Source organism: Marmota marmota, unplaced genomic scaffold, assembly GCF_001458135.2.
Source record: "Marmota marmota marmota unplaced genomic scaffold, marMar, whole genome shotgun sequence".
Taxonomy (NCBI): Eukaryota; Metazoa; Chordata; class Mammalia; order Rodentia; family Sciuridae; genus Marmota; species Marmota marmota.
Window position 1 is genome coordinate 64,620,801 of NW_025999900.1, and position 19,820 is coordinate 64,640,620.

The 19,820-nt window shown below is 54.8% G+C and overlaps 1 long non-coding RNA gene across 4 annotated transcripts; it reads left to right on the top strand.

Annotated features, from left to right (window-relative positions):
- The first annotated feature begins 72 nt into the window (after positions 1 to 72).
- LOC125615372 lies at positions 73 to 18,401 on the top strand. Of its 4 annotated transcripts, none has more exons than XR_007346020.1 (6): positions 73 to 2,482; positions 2,565 to 2,935; positions 3,095 to 7,887; positions 8,005 to 8,372; positions 8,464 to 8,631; positions 12,333 to 18,401. It is a non-coding gene; the product is annotated as an uncharacterized LOC125615372 (long non-coding RNA). The 4 variants fall into 4 exon arrangements; XR_007346021.1 differs by having other exon boundaries at positions 8,005 to 8,189; positions 8,298 to 8,372; positions 8,464 to 18,398; XR_007346019.1 differs by having other exon boundaries at positions 3,095 to 7,439; positions 7,669 to 7,887; positions 8,464 to 18,397.
- The last annotated feature ends 1,419 nt before the right edge of the window (positions 18,402 to 19,820 follow it).

Consider the following 19,820-nt stretch of genomic DNA (forward strand, 5'->3'; position numbering starts at 1 on the left):
CCCGCCACTGCCTGCCCCGGTGTCCCTCCCCAGGTGCACTGCTGGAGGAGAGCAAGAGCTGACCTCTGGTACCTGAAAAGAAGTTGCCCATGTTATTTTCGCTTTGTATGTGACGAAACAAACATGGTGCACTTCTTTTTCGGTATCAAATCTCACCTTGAGGAGCTCCCTGCCCTGATGGAACGCTCAGTGGCACTGCCCTGCTTGGTATGTACGTGGAGGACTTACCCAAGGGCAGCTCCCATTGACTCGCTGTGGCTGGGTTCAGGACACTCGGTGTCTGACCACAGGCTTGCCCCCGTGGCCAGCAGCCCGGGCAGCACCAGTTCTAGTCTGTGGTACTCAGAGTCAGGTGTTCCCGTCTGTCCTTTATGACCAATAAGTCTTGGCCTGCCTCCTCTGGGTGGCGGCATGTCCTCTTGGAGGGAAACTGAGCTGGGGGCCTTGGTGACATCAACAGCTCTGGGATGAGTGAGGGGTGCTTTCCAGACAGAGTGGTTTCGGGACATGGATCTCCTGGCTCGACCCCAGGAGGATTGGGGAGCTGTGCCAGCTGGGATGAGAGGCCATGGGGTGGCTCCGGGGCTGCATGCTGGGACTCGATTGTCCACTGGCTTTGTTCAGCTCAGGGAGTGTGGGTGGCCTCTGTTTCAGCACTTCCACTTCCAAAGTCCTACGGCAGCTTCTTGGAAGAGAGGTTGATGGCAGCCTCAGATGAGAGCTTGCCCCATTCTGGCCTCAGTGGACACACAGAGGACCAAGACACCTCTAGAAAACAGTGGCTGTCTGTGTCAGGAGGTCCACGGGGACAGACTGCCCAAGATGTGGCTCTCCTGATCTGCACAGTCAGCTGGCAGAATATGTCCCCCCTGTGTCCTGGGTACAACACAGGCCACCTCAGCCTCAGGCCTCCTAGAAGGGACTCTGGTTCTGAGTCACCTGGGGGGTATGAGGAGCGGCTGTCCAGGGGTGTCTGAGGGACGCTGACAGCTCCTGTCTTCTTTCAGAAGCAGCCTCCCTTCCCACCTCGGGGGACTTCCGAGCCCCACCGCTCTGTCAGGGATGCACTGTCACCTGCACCGCCCTGGGACGTCCCAGGCAGGCCCCGGGCACAGCCTCTTGGTGATGGCACCTGTCTCCTCTGTACTGACGTCCTCTGTCTTTCTTTTGCAGGAAGATGACCTGGCAGCTGGCAGAGATACAGGACGTCGGCATCTGGTCTGAGGGCCCAAAGGGAGGTTTCCTGACATGGCTGCTCTGGGGCGGAGGCTAAAAGTCGACCCCTTTTTAACATGAAACGCATCCTCAGGGTCTTGCTGTGGGTGTAGAATCAGGATGTGGTGTCTGCCCTGGCCGAGGGCGTGTGAGCAGGTGGTGTGCCAGGTGGAAAGTGTTCCCTTGATTTAGTTTTCACTTTGAGAATTGAGGCTAGATGGAGTGAACTGCCCTGTAATCTTGTTTCTGAAGGTAAATCTACACATTTAAAAATCGGGCTTTAGAATGGCAATTTCTTTTTAAAGAACTGACGATGAAATGTGAACAAAACCACGCTTAAGCTGGCTTCAGACTTGTGAGAAGAGTCCCCCTCATCCCTGGGCTTCCGAAGCTTAGCTCTCAGGAGGAGAGACCAGGCACTGGCAGAGGCTGAGAAAACGTGCTGGGGACAGGAGGCGAAGAGGGGTTTCATGAACACACGGCGGGGTCCTGAGGCTCCCTTACTCAGCTGATGTTAATGTCACCTTGTTGTAATAACGATTTCCTTTTTAAAGGCCAGACTCCTTTTAGCTTGAGGGAGCGATTCCAGATGACTGATAGAAAGGGCCACCCCAGCCCCTCAAGGGGCTTGTCCTCTCTCTCCTAGTTGGCCTCTGGCTCATGTCCCCTGGGTCTCCTGGAGGCCTTGCCCCTGCTACTTAGGCTGCTCCTCAGGATCTGTGGACCAGCACCTGATTTCAAGCAGGGCCGTTTCAGGACTGGTAGGCTTTGGAGGTGACAGTGACACCCAGAGCTGATGAACCAGTGAGCGGATGCTAACTAACCTCTGGGACCACAACTGCCATTTTGGCCACTCAGGATGCTCAGAGAGTGATGCCCAGTCCTTGGAAAGACAGTGGGTGGACGGGCACTGTGCCCAGGGTCCCTGACAAGGGGGCTTGGTGCAGCACTACATTTGTCCAGGGCCCCTGGCATCTGCTTTTAAGAAAGAAAGTGCCACCACCATAGGCCTGCCGGGAGTCACTCCTCGATAGCATGCTCACAGCGTCAGGCCTTGCTTGCAGGAACTTCCAGAGCAGCTTAGAGAGTTCTGACCACGATGGGGCATGCACGAGTGATGTGTGGTTGCAGAGAAGACAGACTTTGTCACTGAGCCCATCCAGTCCCCTAACCAGCCATGTCTCACTTGTTCTTCACAGGGCTTCTCAGAGGTCATCACACCTGGGGAGGCTGCTTCGTGCCTGGTAGGTGACACTAGCTCATCTACGTGTATCAGCTTTGTTTATGACAATTGTGCTGGGGACTGGGGGGCCAGGCTTCCTCCTCGGCCAGCTGCACCTGCAGTGCAGGGGTCCTAGCTCTTGCTAGATAGATGATGGCTGTCCCCCAGCCCGCTCATCTCCTGGCCTGGGGGCCTTCTTAGCAGGGATGCTGGACTCTGCCTGGTGAGCAGCAGACATGAGACTGTTTTGAACCAGTTCCAACTTTGGAGAAGTGAGATTGGTCTCGGTTCCTCTGTGTGGTCTTTGAATGGTCGCCATTCTTTTGTGAAGAACGTCACTTGGCCCATTTGTCCTCAGCACCAAATCTGTTTTCAGGAGGACTTCCTGGTGGTGGTGGTGGCAGTCTTGCTGAAGATGGAAACTGAACTTGAAACTCTGGTGCTTGGTGTGGTCCTCTGGGAGGCACATTTTTCCGAGAATTCACAGTACCTCTTTTGGTAAAGACTGCATCCAGGGCATCCTGGGGTGGAGTTGGGGTGCTGTGCTCGTCTTGCGGGGAGCTGGTGGTGAGGTGCTGGTGGCTGCTGGGCTTGGCTTTGCCCTCACCCTGTGTGTGAGCAGACCTTGTTTGTGATCTGTCTGCCCACTCCTACCAGTCTGTACGTCGCCACCGAACGCGGCCCATTGGAGCCTTCTGGACTCAAACCTCACTTTCCGGAAGGTTCTTTGTCATCCTTACTCCCCAAGGTACGTGAAGGGATGCTCCAGCTCATGCTTTGGTAGGATCTCTGTCGCTGGTGCTTCAGGAGGGCTGCATGGAGGTGATGCTGGCTCTGGGGACCCTGCAGGGTTTTTCTTTTTGTCCTTGACATTTTTAGAACGGAAGGGGTAGAATCCCTAGTCTGCTGGCTTTTTTTATGGGGAACTTTTTGAAAGTTCTGCTTTTCCAGAATGAAATGTTGCCATGAGTTTTCGTGAGGGCACAGACATTAGGGTGTCCCCCACCAGGGCAAGTGGCAGCCAGGCTGACCCAGATCCTATGCCTAGTCATGGGTCCACCAAGTGGACCACAGAGATGGGGCTGGCATCCCAGCTCCTACGGGGAGGCCAGAATGTGCTGCCACCTCCAGTGGTCAGTCCTGACGCCCTGCGTGCAGGTTGGTGCCTCCAGAGTAGCTTAGATTCTGATCCCCAAGGGGTGGGTGTTCCTTCCATGTTTACAAGATTCATGGTTAAACATAGATGGAAGACCCACCTAAAAGTTGTTTTCCAGAGTCCTGACCTCAGAACCCCTCAGGGAGCAGATGGTAGGCACATCCCAGAGCCTCTGCTTCTGTTGGCAAGGCTTGTCCTTGGGACCCCTGTCCTCCAGGGCTCGGCATCCCTGCCGCCATCCCACGAGGCCTGTGCTGAGGGGGCCTGTCCTGTGTGACCTTTGCTTCTGGCGGATTGTGCTAAGGCTCATGCTTTCCGGGACTAAACCCATTTTTGGTATTTAAAAGGTGGATATTCCTTCTATGTTTATGTTGTTATGATTAAACATAGAGGAAATTCCACGTTTTCAGTATCAAATGCTGCTTGGGAACGGCCTGGACTGGAGCTGCCATCAGGGAGACAGTAGGTGCCCCTCGGGGTAAGTGCACCAAGGGTGGACCTCAGAGCATGTGCTTGGTTTGTGCCATATGTCTGGGGGCCACCCGCTTGTCTTAGGAGACCCCCGCTCGTGCTGCCCGCTGGGCACAGGGGCGAGGCTGTTGTCACAGCCTCCGACGGCCCATCTCTCTTGTGCAGCGTCCCTGGTGCTTCCGATGGACTGTGCCTAGTCCACACCTTGCAGGATTAAGTCTTCTTTGGTATTTAAAAGGTAGATTTTCTTTCTATGGTTACGTGTTTGATGGTTAATCATAGAGGAAAATCCACGTTTTCAGTATCAAATGCGGCCCTGGGAACTCGCGTGTGGGACAAAACCCGTCCTCAGAGAGGCGAGGCGGGTGCAGCCTCGGGTAAGTGCACAGATGGGGGACGTGTGCCCCGCGTCCTGCCACGCGTCTGCCGTCGGTCACCTTTAGGCGCCCCCTCACGGAGGAGCCCGCCTGGCAGAGGCCAGGCACCTTGTCACCGTGGCAGTGCTGGGGACGGAGAATGGGCGCTCTTGGGTGTGCTGTGATGAGCTGGGCCAGATTTTCCCTTCCAGGACTCAGTCCTCCTTTGGTATTTAAAAGGTGGATATTCCTTCTATGTTTACGTGATTCTTGATTAATCATAGAGGAAAATCCATGTTTTCAGTATCAAATGCTGCTTTGGAAGTATTTCTGGAAGAGGCTGTAGGGCCCGGGTGGGCGTAAAGATGGGGGAACCCGTGTCACGTCATCGTAATGGACGGGTGCTGAGCGGCCGATGTGGCGAGCGCGTTGGTGGGTTGTGGCTCCTGCTCTTTGGGGAAGCCCGCCCGCTCTATGGAGTTTCATTTTTGACGACACAAGCGCAGATTCACGTTTTCCGGGATGCAATCTTTCTTTGGTATTTAAAAGGTAGATTCTCCTTCTATGAGTACATTATTTATGATTAATCATAGAGGAAAATCCACGTTTTCAGTATCAAATGCTGCTTGGAAACCTCCGTCGATGGGAAGGGCCGTGGAAAGGAGGGTGCGTCGTGCACCTCCCGGGTGCAGCCGCGCACAGGCAGAGGTTGGGCTTTGGTGACCTGCCTCCTGCCCTGCGCAGGTTTCTTTCTTGCCTGGGTTACATAAGCACAGGGAGGAGGCTGTGATCTCAGTAAGGTCCCAGTGACCCTGAACAAAGCCCATTCCCTGGGTGTCACCACGTCTGGGATGTTCTCGGGTCTCCTCTTCTGTTACCAGTGCCACTGTAGCGGATACCTGGGTGGGCTGTGGGTTTCAGGAAGGGGCCCTGTGGGGGTCGGGGCGGGCTTTGGGGTGTGGAGGGCTGGACGGGTGCATGTCCTGGCTCACACCTCGCCCGGGCTCTGCCCCCTAACTCTGCCCACCCATCTGTTTGTTCAGGGCCACTCCTGGAGCTGCTGCCCACTTTGCCACAGGGAGTGACTCTGCCGTCAGTGCTATCGTTTGCTACTTGAAGAGAGGTTATCCTTTGTGTGTTTGCTTTACTTGCCATGAATATGCAAGGGCAAGCTCTCTGCGAGGAGCAAATCCGTCCTGAGCCACCTGGGAACGAGGCTTCCGGGAGGTCGGAGAGCCAGGACTGCTGCAGGGCCCGCAGACACGCGCTGGGCCGCCAGACTTGCCTCTTCCGGTTGTGATCATGTCCTCTGACCCTCCCATCCACGCGTCCTTCCAAGAACCCTGTAGGGGAGGTGCTGTCCTTGGAGGTGGCTCGCTGTTTTCTTTGCAGAGCTGCGGTTCTGTCTAGAAAACGCTGCCTTCCTTGGTGGGCACAGCACCCACGGGGCTGAGGCCTGGCAGGGCTGCCCAGGTGTAGGCGCACCTCCCAGATGCATGAGAGGCCAACAGCAAGTCAGGGCCACTTTTAAAAGTTTGTCATGTGGCATCCCCAACCCCCATATTCACCCACCCTCAGAGTGACTTTTGGACCTTATTGTCCACTTAAAAGAAGAGGGGGCGTTGGTCTCCAGTAAGGGTGGCCCCAGAAGTGCCACTGGGATGAGAAGGCCTGGACCGCAGGCCCCCTCCCTGTCCACAGGCATCTGAGCATTGATGTTGATGGGTCACCGAGGGTCACAGCTCAGGGCTCTCGGCGATTTCTGAACCCAGGCCCAGGGGAAGGCTCGCCTGCCTTAGCGCTGCTGCCCCCCTGCGAGGGGTGGCCACTCACGAGCTCTGATTCCTGTCTCTCTCTCCTTTAACGATGCATGCTGTTGGCAGTTCCCACTCCCGCTAGCCCATGTTCCTCAGGAGGACCTCCTGGAGGCAGTGGCTTTGGTCAGAGGCACCGATTCTTTTGCCAGGTGGTTTTGCAGACCCCAGAGGGAGGCCAGACGTTCCCCTTCCCTCTGAGCCAAGCCGTGCAGGATGCCCGGTCTTGAAGTGATGTTGGGAACAAAGCCAACGTCAGGGCCCGGTCACGGTGTGCAGGGTGTGGGCCCCACTCCAGAGCCAGCCAGATGAGGCTTGTCACTGCCCACACTCGGTCCCAGGCCCCCAGGTGAAGCGTCCACTCTGGCCAGCACACAGCGTGGTCCTCACCTGCTCTGTGACCTGCTCTTTGGTACTTGAAGAGAGGATACCCTTTGTATGTTTACTTGATTAATGGCGAATATACAGGGGGAGACTCTTATTTGAGTATCAAATTCTGTCTGGGACGCTCTCGGCTCAGCTCTACTTCAGGACGGACCTCTGACGTCAGCCCTGCTCAGGTATGTCCAGGTGTCCTGGTCCCACAGCACTGAGCTGCTGGTGCCCGGCCCTCCCTGCACCCTAGGTGCCAGGCTCTTCCCCTGGAGGCCGTGCCCAGCTGGTGGGTGGTGAGGGCTTTCTTGCTTGCTACCACCCGCATGCAGTGCCGCGCTGCCTGCTTTTTAAAGGACGAGTTGCACAAGGACCTGCCCATTCTCCGTACCAAGTCCCACCTGGAAGCTCCCTGCTCACAACTCCTGGACACAGCCGGAGGGGGACCGTGGAGCCCGTGCTGAGCGGATGTGCTGGTCACCCTGTGGCTGCAGCCTCGAGGGGCAGTGACCTCGATGAAAGACGTTGCTGTCACCGCCATTCTAAGGCAAGTGACTGAGTTGAGTTCCCTGAGCCTGCTCTTGTGTTAGGAATGTCACTTGACCCCTCTGGCCATTCTTTGGGAACATTGTCAAGTGGGGATGCACCACAGTATGCCTTTTGGGGGTGTATGTGACCTTTGTGATTCAGGATCTGCTTTCTGTGTGTTCTGAGGCAGGTGCAGGTGACACGCTCTTGAATTCAGTCATTTCCGAGAAGGGACACTGGTGTGTGTCACCACTCAGACCCGAGAAGGACTCTGGATGCCTCTTCTTGGAAAGCCACATCCTCAGGTTTGTGGAGCCCATGTGAGTCCCTTCAGAGAGAGGCAGTGTTTCCGTCCCCCGGGGCCTGGTGGTCTGAAGTGGGTTCCTGGGTGCATGTTGACTCCGTTGATGGCCCGGCCATTCCCTGTCTTGGAAGTCAGTTCTGCTGGCTGCCAGGGGATCCTGGATCTTTCACCTTTCAAGGTGAGGTCTCAGCTCCCGAGCTGGCCAGTCACTGCCCCCTACTCTGTCCCAGGCCCCCAGGTGAAGCGTCCACTCTGGCCAGCACACAGCGTGGTCCTCACCTGCTCTGTGACCTGCTCTTTGGTACTTGAAGAGAGGATACCCTTTGTATGTTTACTTGATTAATGGCGAATATACAGGGGGAGACTCTTATTTGAGTATCAAATTCTGTCTGGGACGTCCCCGGCTCAGCCGTACTCCAGGACGAACCCTTCATGTCAGCCCGGCTCAGGTACGTCCAGGTGTCCTGGTCCCATAGCTGGCGGGGTGGCAAGGGGCCGCGCCAGGTACGATGCTGCCTGCTTTTTAAAGATGAATCTCACTTGCATCTGCTCTTTCTCTTATCCAGGGGCTCCTGGCTCACAGGGTCAGCCTTAGAAGGGAGCTGTGATGTCGGACTTTCAAGGGTAGCATGAGTGACTGAGTGACCGAGGGCCACAGAGCACCGTCACCATCCATGTTCACGATGGTTTGATGCATATGACAACCCAGGAGGGCCTCCCAGAAGTGCCATCGCCTTGTGGAGCAGCCAAGGTTTGCTCGTTAATGCTGCTCTTTGGTCTGTGGGTGGACGATTTCCAGTTCATGGTCCCTGAGACAAATCTGTAAGACCTATTTGTGTTTGTCATTTGTCATTTCAAGTCCGGCCTGTGATGGTGTCCTGCACAGGAAGCCGTTCCTGGGAACAAGCTGTGAGGGCCATCAGCCCTGCACCAGGTGCGTGAATGCTGGAAGGTCAGAGGGTAAATGCTTTCGTTGTGACCTTGGTGTCCTAGTCCTCTGACCGCAGCATTCCGTTCACCCATAGGACAACAGCCTGAAGAAGCTGCTCTGGGTCTGGGTTGGCGGAGGCATTTCTGGGGACATGTGACCGTCTGCTTTCATGCTCTGCGTGCCCCAGAGTCTTGTGGACCTGAGCCAGCGTCCGGCAGGGCATCTGCAGCCGTCTAAGGGACACGACCGTCCTGTGGAGGAGGTGAGTGTCCCACCTGGCAGCGGAGCTCCACCTCACCGGTCACAGCCACCACCTGCTCTTTTCTTAAGGGTGTCTCCAGGGGTGATGCCCCTGAGTGGGGAGCTGTTTTCTCCATTTTCACAGTGGTACACGGCTTCTCCATTCAGAAGCAACTCTTCCCCAGCCTGACTTCATGGACATGATGTCAGCCTCTCTGCGAGGAAGTTAGGACAGGAGCTGGCCCTGGGGAGACATTTGTCAGTGCCTCTGTGGGAGGTAGAAAGGAAAGTGACCACAGGGCCTTTGCTCTACCCGCCATGTAGATTTGCTGGGTCCCTTACCCTCTGAGTACAATGCATCATCAGGGAAACTTCTAGAGGAGGTGCCTACACTAGAGACAGTGGTCCCTCTCCCGGGGGGGTCCTGTAGACAGTGAGAGGCCGAGCACCCTGTGCACGTCCTTCAATGGCACCTGCTGAGGCAGTAAAGCCAGTGATGGGGCATCAGAGTCTGCCCTCCCTGGGTTCCTGGGATGGAGAGCTGGCCGGTGGGCACACACCTGGCAGGTGGTGTCTGCCCCCTGGTCTGCTGATTCCGTACCTCCCATCCCTCCCTAGGATGCCCACCGGGAGACAGGGCCGGCCCCCGGAATGCTAGTGCTGACCTGCCCGTGTTGTTGTTTGGTACTTAAAGCGAGGTTGCCCTTTGTATATTCGGCTTATTGACATGGAATATACAAGGGCAAGCTCTCTGTGAGTATCAAACGTTGTCTTGGACGGTGCACACTCAGCGAGGGATGCGGTATGTGTGTGCATGACCGTGTGTGTTCCATCTCGTGTGTGGAAGATCGCAGACGGATTCGTGGGCACAGGGACGGCTTCATGGAAGGCCTGGGGACATCCCCTGTCCTGATCTTGTGTGGGTGGGCCCCAACGCATGCACTGTGTGTGGTCTGGGTCCTTGTTCCACGCGGGCAGCCTCCAGGCGGGGCTGAGGGCCGGGTCAGTGCTGGTGTGGGGCAGTGGATCCATCCTCCGCCATGACCTGAGTGTGCATGTCGTGCTTGGTGTGTGTGACCTGGTCCACTAACCCTCAGCATCTAATTCATCCCCAGGACCCCGCCTTGAAGACATTCCGCGTCCGCCCACCCGGGGTGGTGGCTTTCTTTTCCGTGCTGACCTTTGGTACTTGGAGAGTGGTTATCCCTGTCCTGTTCGTGTTACTCATGTCGAATCGTACAGGGTCATCCACTTTTTCAGTATCAAGAGCGCAGACTCTGGAGACCGGTTTTCCTGTGTTTGGATCCTGCCTCTGATATTTCCTAACTGCAGCCTTGAGCAAGACGCCTTCATGCTGTGCCTGTTGTCTCTCGTGTCAAATGGGAACTGTGTGGGTGTCCGCCTCGCAGGGGTGCCGGGGCTGAATGAGTCCAGATTTGGGATAGCCTGGTGCTTGGCACTTTGTAGGGAGTGGCCCTGATGCCACGGGCCGTGAGGTGTTATTTCTGGTGTTGGTGATGCTGGTGCTGATATCAAAATCTCTTCTTGGGCTTTGGGGACAGTATTGATATGGAAGTCACATTCTCCATCAGGTATGTGAGTGGCTTATGGAGTCAGGGCTCATACTGTATTTAGGATGGGTGCCACCAAAACTCTTGAAGCGCAGCAGCTAAGCCATTCCCCCAGAGGCTCCTGGAACACGGTGCCCAGGACAGGGGGTTGGCAGACCTGCCTCTGCAGGGTAACCAAGGATGTTTGCTCCACTTAAGAGATACAGGCCCTGGTTCTTGACCTCCATCATCTTCGAAGGGCCCTTGAGTGAGGATGCCAGGCTGAGTAGGGTGTAGTGCTGTGGCATCTTGCCTCCCTGGTGCATAAAGAGAGGCCCTCCACAGCACGTGTGTCCTGCATGCACATATGTCCTGCATGCACGTGGTGCTCATTGCAGTCACCAGCCAACACTGGGCCAGAGTCCTGGGGGTGCTAATCTTTCCACCTTGCTGCTGGTCACACTGGAGGAGAAATTATCCTTGGTGTATTCACTTTATTGGGGATGAATCATACAAGGACAATTTCTTTTTGAGTATCAAATCCTGCCTCGGCGGACTTCCTGGACGCCATGAGGAGTTCTGTAGACATGCATGTGCCAGCCTCTCCCCGGGTGGGGAGAGAGCATGCAGCTGGCGTGAGGTGGGTGCTGTGCCCCACCCCAGGGCCCTAGAGGTGGGGCCAAGCTTGGCATGGGGCCAGCGGGCTCCTTGGTGCTGTCACAGATCTGCGAGGACCACGGGCCTTTCTCGTGGGTGACAGCTTATCAAATTCTGCTTCTTGGAAGCACCTCTTGGACATGGAGCCAAGCTCAGGGACAGATTATCAGCTTAGACCCCCTTCTCCTGCCCAAGGGTGTGACTGACGCCCCCCCAGGCATGTCTTGACTCTCAGTGTGTGAAGCTCACCTACTAACCCTTCTGGTCTGGACCACTTGAGAAGAACATGCCGGAAGAGACCCCTGTCTTTGGAGAAGAAGCCAAGGTCTCCTTTGGTGCTTAAAGAATGGTTGTCCGTAGTATGGTCTCTATATTTATGATGATTAATATCGGACAACCATTGTTTTAGTATCCAAACTTGCTTCAGAAGTTTTCTCGAGCACAGTGCTGACTTCAGCAAGAGGACATCGGTGCCTGCCCCACCACGGAATGTGACTTCACTGACAATCTGTCATCACTAACTCAGTGACCCCAGAATGCAGACCACCCGTGTGATTGCCCCGGATTAACATCAGCTCTGGTGTGCAGACGCCCCTGGGTTTGGGGCTGTAGTGTTCTGCTTGGAAGTTACTGACCATCTTTCGTCTGTCTTTCTCTTCTTAGTAGATCTCAGCCTTGAGGGATTCCTTGTGGAGGTGTGGGGGTCGAGCACCTGTCTAGGCACATAGAGGGTGGACTGGGGGTGTCTGACCCAGCATCCACTGATCCTTGGAATCGTTCTGTGCACGGAAGACTTGCTGTGGTGGTACAGATAGAAATGAGAACATTTCCGACCACCGCTAGTTCTTGTTGCTCCTAAGCTGCTGCCCATTTGGATATGTAGTTTATTCTTGGTGGGCGAGACGTGGCCTCATGCCTTCTTTGGGACCTACATCATCTGAGACTCTCGTCTGGAATAAGGCATTGTGGTCACAGCACCTCTGGGGTGGGGCGTGCCTGCGTGTCTGAGTCGTTGGCTAGAGTGCTGTTTCTCGAACTCTAGAATGTTCCTAAGATTTTCATCAGCTAGGGATCTTGTTAAAAAGCAGATTCTGATTCAGGGACCAAGATTCTGCATTTTTAGCAAGTTCTCAAGTGATGCTAATGCTGCTGGTCTGTGGACGACACTCGCGGCCGTTTGGGGCTGGAGATGATGTGCTTTATTTGTGATGTGTGTCCCTTGTCTCCCCACATTCCCTTCGCCATCCATCACGAGGGCACTTCCTGGAATCAATGTGCTGTTCTTTGGGGTTTGAACTGTGGTTATCGGTGATGGGTTCACTTTCTGCATAAATGTCATGAGATTACTGTTCTTTAAAATCAAATCATGCCTGGAAGGGCTTCCCAGATACGAGGCCTGCTCCCGGGAGGGCCTGCCGGTGTCAACCCACTGCAAGACGTGTCGGGTGCTGGGTGCACAGAGCTTCCCCATCACTGAGGACGCAGGCCGTCTGATTCTGTAACACTCCATTTCCAGTCAGTCCTAAGGAGCAATTCCTGGAACCCAGGCCGTCTCTGCAAGAGGGATCCTGTCCACAGGGGCCAGTGGCTCCCCGTTTTCTCAGAAGAGGTCTTATCCATGATGCCTTTGCTCACCAGGGCTGTACGTCCGTCCACCTGCCGGCTCCTGGTCATCAGATCCATCTCTCAGGAATGCTGGGGTAGTAGACTGTTTTTCTTTTTCCCCATTGAACTCACTTAGGACACTTTCTGAGCATGGTTCCAACTGTGGGGCTTGGGTTGGTGTCAGGCCCTGGGACCAAGATGAGGTGCTGGGGTCTGATGCCAACGTGTGTGCTTTCTTTACAGATGGTGACCGCACGCCTCCCCACCTCCGGGATTCAGCTCAGCCCATGGAGGATCTTCTAAGGCAAAGACCACAGTGGCCAGAGGCCATGCTTTCCATGTCAGACTATTGAAGGATATTTGAGGAGAGGTTATCCGTGCTATGTTCGCTTCATTCATCATGAATAATACATGGTTAACCTCTTTTTGAATATCAAACTCTGCCTCGAGGCACCCGCACAAGACACGTGAGCGTGTGTGCTTTGTGTGAGCTGTGAGCCCCGGCCCGATTCTGAGCCTGGTCAGGGCTGCTTCCTAAAAGCAAGGCCCGTGGGGAAGAGCCCCGGGAGGCGTTGTCCTGTTTGCAGTGAACTTGATGTGTTTTTATGACCTGCACAGAGCTGTGCCCCCATCCCCAGGCCAGAACCCCCCAGGCACGGACCCAGGTACCCAGGTCATTCAGGATGGCATTCTGGTGGAGTGGGCATGGTTTTCTGCCCACTGGGTCCTTGAGGAACAGTGACTTGCTCCATAAAGACCTCCTGGGCCCAGGCCCGGTGCCTCTCCAACTGTCAAAGGCAGGCTGACATGGGCTTTGTTCCCTTTTTCTCACCAAGGTCATGGTCCTAGTGCCCACTTCCTCCCCAGGTGGACATCCATGGGGCACAGCTACTGCCTGGCTGGGGTTTCCCTTACTCATTGCTGATGGGAACCACACAGCCAGCTGCTCTCCAGCTCTGAGGGCTTCCTGCAGATGGTGCCCATCTGGGGCAGAGAACCCAGGCTTCAGGATGTCCCTCAGCTGCAGGGAAGGGAGGCAGGCCCAGAACTCAGTTTGGAAGGACACTGTTCCCTGGAACCCACCACATACAGGGTGCCCTCTCTACGAAGGGCAGCGCCCTAGGATTTTCCCAAAGCTCTGCCCCCCTGACTGGATGACTTTGCTCTCTTTGTGGTGACCAGCATGATGGGTCTTTGCATGGAGTTGATTTGGGATGACACCTGTGGACACATCAGCTTCATGGCAACGGAAATCTCAGCCTTCTCCTAAGGTTGTGCATGAGGGTGACCCAGGCCAAGTTGTGTCGACCAAGGTCCTCCCACCCTGTGCACTGACTTAGAAGATCCACTGCACCGTTAGGAGAAGCCCTCACACTGACAGGATGCTGATGTTTTTACCAGCGTCACTGTGCGGGGCTTGGTGAGGGTGCTCTTGCACTGTTTGTGACAGACACCACACAGGTAGCCTCATTTCAGAATTGTGGAGGAGTGGGTGGAGGGTATCCCAGCATCAGGGATGGACCTACAGCAGCGCCACCACAAGGTAGAGGGGAGGGTGGACCCATGTGATAATGGTGCCGGCCATCCCTGGGCCCACACGAGCTATCTCTAGAGGACTTCTGGGGACAGATGGCATCAGGGCCCACTCCATTTCTCTGGTAGAGTTTCCCAGTCTGGGGAGTGTGGTGCTAATGGCATAGATTAACCAGCCCACCCTGCCAGAAGCCAAAGTCCAGGAAGGCCTGGTGTACCAGGGGCCACAGGGCACACTGTCCCGTCAGGTGGCAGGCTCTCTCTGTCTTGAGCATCAACACCCCAGCCTTATACAGGAGGCGTGGGGACTCCACTACCACTCCTGAGAAGGTGCTGTCCATATCAGTTCACCCTATAAACACTTTTTCTGCTCTAAATCTTTCTGGATATCACCCCAACTTCAGGGCAGGACCTTGGTATCAGCACTTCCTCCAGATCCTTGCAAGGATGGTCCAGGGCAGAGCCTGTGCCTTGGTTAGGTTTCAGTCATGCCGTCCTCCGAGCTAGGGCATCAGGGCCCGGTAGGGCTGGAGGTAGAGTAGCATCGAAGCTGATGTCCTGCTTGTGACTAATCCCAATGGAACTGCTGTTTTTCAGGACAGACTCCTTAGAGACGCATCTCGGCAGAACCAACCTGACACGCAGCATTGTCCGTGATAGGGAGCGGGTGGTTGATCAGACAACATACATTTTACAGATGATGTATGTCAGCTGGTCCACGGTCCCTGCCTATCAGTGACTTCTCAGGATGGACTCCTGGAGGCCCACCTGCTCAGAAGAGGTGGTGGCACCCTTGTCTGTTTCCTGCCGTGGAAAGACATGGCTGGGTTTGCTTGATTCGTGCTGAGCTCTGTGAGGGAAGGTTAGGTGTGGTTCTTGCCTGGGAAGAGCTATTGGCCTCCGGCCCATCCCGGGACAAGAATGCATGCTTAGCCAGAGAGCATGGACATGGTGGACAGTGCCACTGCATCACCTCCTAACCCTCAGTCCCCAATTCATCCTCAGGAGGACTGGCTGGAGCAGGGCTGCTTTGGTGAGGACGTGGTCGCCGCGCTCGCCTTCGGTGCTTGAAGAGTGGTTATCCCTGCTGTGTTCGCTGTATTTATGACGAATCATACAGGGACATCCAGTTTTTCAGTACCAAATGCTGCTTTGGAGGGCTTCCTGGACAGAGTGCCACCTTCAGGGAGGAGGTCTTGGCTTCGGTACCCATTCAAGGTATGTGGTGGGCAGTCATCCCATGCACATGCTTCCTCTGTGACACGTGTCACCTGCTGCACCAGTGACCGGAAGCCAAACTCTGAGCAAGGTGGTTGCCTTGGAAGGCTGTCATTGACAGGAAGTGGTGTTGGGATCTGCATCAAACCATCCCAGGAGGCTGCCCAGGGAGAGTCCCACTCACACGGAGCATCTGCCTCCAAGTGAACCTCAGCCTTCTGTAAGACGAGTCTCCAGAGCCACGTGCAGGAGCGTGAGCTCGGGTCCTTCTGACAGTGCTCTTTACTGACACTTACTTGGTCATTCTTATAACTTTTGCTCCAGGGGAGAGTCTCTGAACATCAGATGTGGCCTGCAGGGGCTTTCTGGAGCAGTGCCCACCTAGGGGGAGACAGGGCATCTGCCATGTCTTGCCACGTGTGTGGAGACTTAGAGGAGCCTGCTGAGCTTCATATCTGATGTGTCCTGCTTGGCTTACACCCACTGGGAGTGACATCCAGCCCTGGTTCTCATGCTCTTAGGAAGGATACCTGCTTGCCCATGGTGCTTTTTGACAGGGCTTTTTAAAAAACCAGATTATTTTGTTATTATCATTGCTATATGGTCTGTGAATCAACCAACAGTACTGATTCATTCATTCTGCAGGTAACACTTGAGTGCCTTCTGTATTCCAGGTGATGTAGACCTTATAAAGAGCACTGGACAAGCTGAAGTCCTTGCTCACGTGGAGTTGATGTTATGGGGGGGACAGGTGAACATTAACTATGAGGCATAATTTTTTTCCATTGTTAAATTTTATGGAGAAAAGGAAATCAGAGTAAGGTGCCAGGAGAGGCAAAAGGAAAGTGGACATTGTGTTCAATCTGGGCTCTGGACAGCTCTCTCAGAAGATGGGGAATGGGAGTAAAGTAGAGAGGACCCTGTGGAGATGTGGTCAGAGCCTCCGGAGGGCATGGCCCATAACAAACCCTCTGGCAAATTTAGTAAGGAAAGGCAGGAGGGCCAGAGTGGTTGGACAGAGTCACGGGTGACGACACAGATTCCAGTAGGACTGCAGACCTTATTCTGAGAGATGGGACCTGCAGGAAGGTTGTGATCAAGGAGCAACGAAAAGGTACACTGACCACAAGGGTTGCGACAGAGAGTCCATCGGGGTGTTGTGCTGATCTTGGAAGAGCTGAGGGATGGAGGCTTGAACCAGGATAGGATCCACCATGGAAATGGGAGACATGGAGCACACAGGGCTTCCTGAAGGTGGAGTCAGCAGATTGTGGGGGGATTGGCTGAGCCCAGTCACATCAGAAGTGAGAAGCAGGGAAAGGGATGGGTCCGAGGCCCAAAGGTGACCCTGAGTCAGGGTGGTGGGGTGGGTCTGCCAAGGTGGTGGGGGTCTCATTACTCTATGGCCAAGACACAAGGCGAGGCAGTGACCTGGGGTCTGTAAAACTGTGTGAAAGTAACCAGAAGCTAGAACATTATGGGGTCAACGTTGGGCAGCCAAATGGCACGTCCATATGTGTCATTACCAAGAAGGGAAAGAGGAAGCAGGACTTGGTCTGCCCACTGCCAACCTGTTGTATAGGAAACAAGAAGATAAAGCACCTTCCGTCCTTGGAGGAGAACAGGCTTCCATGGGTGGGGGCGGAGCTATTGGAAAAGGGAGGGCATGAGGGATTTTGCTGGTGACAGGTGGGACATGGGTGGGAGATGGGTTCTTAGGTTGAGTTTGGGGGACCACATTCAGGTTCTGAGGAACTTCTAGTGGTGAATCCACTGGAACCTGGGGAAATCAAACCTGGTCCTGCTGGCCTGGGGTTGTTTGGGAAAAAGCGAATGAGCCATTTTTGATGGATTCCTTCTTGGAATTGCTTTTTTGGTGGTTCTTGGGGTGAGATGGGTGGTGGAGCAGTGGAGGTGGGAGGCAATAGGGGCCTCTCGGGGTCAGGAAGAGCTTGGCGAGTCTCCCTCAGGTCCTCCGGAGGATGCCAGTGGGGCTGAGCTGGGCCCTCTACACAGGAGCCCCCTGCAGTGGCAGTGAGGAGGCATTCTCCAGAACTTCCTCCATTTGGTGGGACCCAGAGGAGCTTGGCTGGTGCCTCCGTGGGCTTGCTGGATCACGAAGTGCGCTTTGTTGAGAGTCCAAGGCCCTCTCCACAAACCCCGAGGTCCACACTCCTGCTGAGGACTCCTGACCTGAAACAACTGGCCTCCCTCTTGTCATTTCTAAACATTGCCCAGGTGGACTCAGAAGCCCAAGTCCAGCTCCAGGGAAGGGGACAGCGCCAGTGTCACTGCAGTGGAGGTAAGTGGATGATCCTACCATTTCAGTGTGTTCTTAAGACAAATGTCTGCGCCTTTACTGATGCTCCGTGTTCACTCTGCCCACAGGTCGGTGGTTGCAGACCACGGCCCTTGGAGATGTGGGGGTGCCCCTTGTCTGTCTTGTCTGCTTTCTGTGGTACTTGAAGAGAAGTTGTTCGTGGTGGATTCGCTTTACTTATGACGAATCATTCACGGACAACACTTTTTTCAGTACCAAATGCTACCTCTAAGGACTTCTTGGAAATAATGACATCTCGAAGGAAGACGATCTCTGTGTCAACAGTGTAGAGAAGCCACGTACAGATGGTCGGCCGTGGACAGTGTACTGACCTAGCTGTAAGTCACCTGGTCTGATAATCTGAGCATCCAATTCATCTGTAAGAGACCTCCTGGTGGGCCAGGCCAACCTTGGGGAGGCAGCTGTGGTTCTACCACCAGCATCAAGACTTGGAAAAGAAGCCAACTTCCAGAAGAGATGTTGGTGCCAGCACCATCCAGGGTGTGTGACTGGTTGACCAGAGGGGCATGCACTCTGTTCACCCTGTGGGCCACCTAGTCACCAACCCTCAGCATCAATCACGCCCCAGGAAGACCTTCTGGAGATCCTACCAACTGTGGGAAAGTTACAGTGGACTTGCTGGCTGTGCCTGCTCAATGGACCAGGAGGAACCATGGTCTGGGGGTTGTGTTTCATAAAATGCAATGAGTCATCTCTGGTAGCTCCTTCATCTGTCACAGCCTCCTTGAAGTACTGACTTCAATGTTGGACCTGACGTTGACTTCCCATGAGGGACCTGAAGTAGGTCAGCTCTTCTCCTTGGGTGGGATTGGCGTGTTCCTCAAAGAGCAGTGTTTATTTATTATATCACCTGGTCTTCTAACCCCAGCATCCTGTGTCTCTGTAGGAGAATCCATGGAGTTGATATCGACTTTGAGGATCAGCCACGGTCTTCCCGAAAGTGTCACTCCGTCATGGCACTGCCATGATGTGCTCACTTCATGACTATGATGGAGGAGTGCCCCCTCTTGTCCAAGAGGACCAACCTAACCCCCTTCAGGTAAGTGCGCCTCGGGTGAGCATGCACTTAATGTGGGTGTATGTCACTCGGCTCGGCCCACTACCCAACATTATCCCACCCATTCCTAACAGGACTTCCGAAGGGGAGGCCACCTTTGCAAGAGTGGCAGTGGATTTCTCACCAGTGTCCACAGTGGTACTTGCAGTGAGCCTGCCGTGATGAATTCGGTTCATCCAAGTGAGTCCTACATGACTCTCCTCTCTTTTAGTGCCTCGGAGGGCTTCCTGAGCCTGTGTGCTTCCAAGGTAGGTTCCTGGATGGCTGAGTATGCATGTTGCTGATGTCCAAGCTGACCTAAAGAGGACGTCCTGGGGCACCACCTACTTCACAAAACGCTCAAGAGGTTGCTGCGATGCCTGCCTTTTCAAAAACTAATACTGAAATACACCGGCTAACGTTTTTATTACTATTGCATTCTAACATGGACGGGCATCCAGAAGCATCTTTTATGAGTTAGCCCTTGAGGTAGAGATAAAATGGAAACCTGGACCTTGTGTGTCGCTGGGTTTACTCACCCCCAGTGGCCCACACCTGCAGGGAGCTCCTTCCAGGGGAGCCCAGGTTCACCAAGGAGGCAGTGTCAGCCCGCTTTGCAAACACGTGGCGTGCTTTGTTGACAGTCATGTGCAGCAGTGTGCGCGCCCCGACAGCTCTGCTCTGCTAAGTGTTGCCTGCATGGCTAAGGGCAGGAAGTGCTTATTGAGGGCCAGTGAGCCAGGGTTGACTGGAGACCAGGGGTGCGACTCGGGAATCCAGCCACAGGGTCCACTCATCCTCGGGGCTCTGTCCACTCCCAGAGGTGCTTCCAAACTCCCCAGCTGCATGGAAGACACAGGGCGGCTGCAAGCAGCGACCCCTCCTGGTACTGGGAGGGAGGTTGTCCGTGTGGAGTTCGCAGCATCCAATGATGCCCGACGCACGGTCGACCTCTCTTCAGCATCACCTCTCAACGCGGTGTCTCCTGGGACCTGAGGCCCCTGGGGGGGAGCCACACTTACGTTGGTTTCATGCCAGGGCACTTGAGCATGAGGTTGCCCTGGACATGACGGACAGGAGGGCTAGAGCTGCTCCTCCTCGCCCAGGCCCCATTGCCACATTGGGACAAAGTCTGTGACCTAGATTTAAGACCCCAGTGACTGAGGACCTCGTGGTGTCCAGGGCGCTTCTGGGTTTTGCTTTCCTTCCTGCCTTCCTTCCTTTTTTGTTTCTTTTTTTTTTCAGAGAAACAGCACATGATTCCTTTTCTT